Raw genomic sequence first — 1,915 nt, forward strand, 5'->3', positions numbered from 1 at the left:
GAGTTGCACTGTCCTCTCACTCACTCTTTTGAAAAACAATTTCTTTAAAATTTTCACACTCTGTGGCAAAACACTTTGCCTCGGTGTAGAGATAGAGGAATGCCCAGCCATTTAGGATAATCAACAAAGTAGCACTTATCCGATTTGAAAAATAAATTCATAAATATTTTACTCATGTCTCATATTCCAAATGTTAACAAAAGACCAAATGATGTGCCCTTGACATATCATTGATACGATTTACTAGCATCACTCAAAAGACAGATTTATTCCAAAGATATTCAAGCCGGAGGCAACAAAAAACATCATACTCCATCCACATGTTTTCAAACGTAAAGATTGCTGATTTTAGAATATCTAATATGCAGAACACGCATACATTATAACCTTTTTTAAAGAAAACACGTAGTACTAAATTATTACTTGTTCATGATTCAATTCGCACCTATAAGTAACAAACGTGCAACGCATTGCATCATGGGTGCAAAATGTTTACGGTGCAGCGCCTTCTTCCGCATGGCCTGAATCAGTAAACGAGAAACCCGTGCCTCGCAGGGCATCGTTGACGATGTCGTCCAGCGTCGCAGCCATGGCGGGCGTCATGTGGCTGCGCCAGTCGCCGACCACGCCCTTCCGGAAGAAGACGTCGTTGGAGACGGTGCTCATCCCCGGCGTGCCTTTCCTATTCATCCCCAGGTTCCGCAGCTTCTCCAGGCTACACAGCTCCAAGATGGCGCCCACCACGCCGGCGTCCTCCTCCTCCGCCGTGAACGGGCACCCCAGAAACCGCGCTAGCCTCCGGACGTTGCCCGGCGGGTCGCGCAGCATCTCCTCGTACCTGAGGAAGAGCACCTTGTCCGGGCGCTCCCTCGCAGAACACCTCGTAGAGCTCGGCGAAGTCGAGGTCGGGGTCGGGCTCGTGGTCGCTGGTGGCGCCGTAGGCGACTACCTTCTTGAGGAACCAGTACCACGACACTAGCACGTCCTTGGGCTCCCGGCAGATATACACGATCCGGCAGCTGCCGGTGACGCACTCCGGCAGCTGGGAGTAGGCCCAGTGGCAGTGGGTGGCGAGCAAACGGGGCGGGGACGGACACGCGGCGGCGAGGACGTCGCGCGCCTCGTCCACGGAGCGGCCGAAGAAGATACCTTCGAGGAACCTAACGCAGCCGTGCGAGTTGCGGCCGAGGAGGGGGTGGTCGGCAGACGACGGTGGGTGCGCGGCGCGGTGCACGGTGGTGAAGGCGAGGGACTTCAACCACGTGGTGCCGGACTTGGGGCAGGTGACCAGGAGCACGTCACCGGGCGCCGGCTCGAATTGGTCGTTGAAGGCCGCCAGTGCCAGCAGGAACCGCTCGGCCACCCAGAAGCCACGGTACCGGCGGTGCGCGAACGGCGGCCACCGCGTCTCCAGCGGCAGGGTCGGGATCACCTCGGCCACGTTGTGCATGTGGAGCGTGGGATGCTCATGGGCGCCGTCGACCGCCAGCGCCGATGTCTCCTCCGTGGCCATAGCGCTCTGCACGGCGAGTGCGATCGAGGTGATGGAGGACGGTGGGCCAAGATAATACGATGGACAGTGGATTAGCGAGTGATAATGCTGATGAGCTGATAATCGAATTATATTGTATAAGATGATAGGTGGGTGGTTGAGCTTGAGCCCGTCATGAGCTGATAATATATGCTGCCCGTGTATCATGCGGACACTAGTTTATAGTTTCCGTCCAAATTGGCAATCTACTAGTCAATATGGAGGCGATGGCCAGAAAATATAAAGACCGACTCGGTTGCATGCAAAAAATCAGATTCGCTATATTTCAATTTTCAAATTTTCCTTTCCCATGTGCGACCTACTTGTCACTGACAACATATTTCTTTCCTAACGCCAACTTCACCGTGCGATCCCATTCTGTCC

General features: G+C 54.0%; 1 pseudogene; it reads right to left on the reverse strand.

Annotated features, from left to right (window-relative positions):
- Window positions 1–492: 492 nt before the first annotated feature.
- Window positions 493–1,572, reverse strand: LOC123177541 (cytosolic sulfotransferase 5-like; annotated as a pseudogene).
- Window positions 1,573–1,915: the final 343 nt, after the last annotated feature.

The sequence above is a fragment of the Triticum aestivum genome, unplaced genomic scaffold (assembly GCF_018294505.1).
Source record: "Triticum aestivum cultivar Chinese Spring unplaced genomic scaffold, IWGSC CS RefSeq v2.1 scaffold230511, whole genome shotgun sequence".
Classification (NCBI taxonomy): Eukaryota; Viridiplantae; Streptophyta; class Magnoliopsida; order Poales; family Poaceae; genus Triticum; species Triticum aestivum.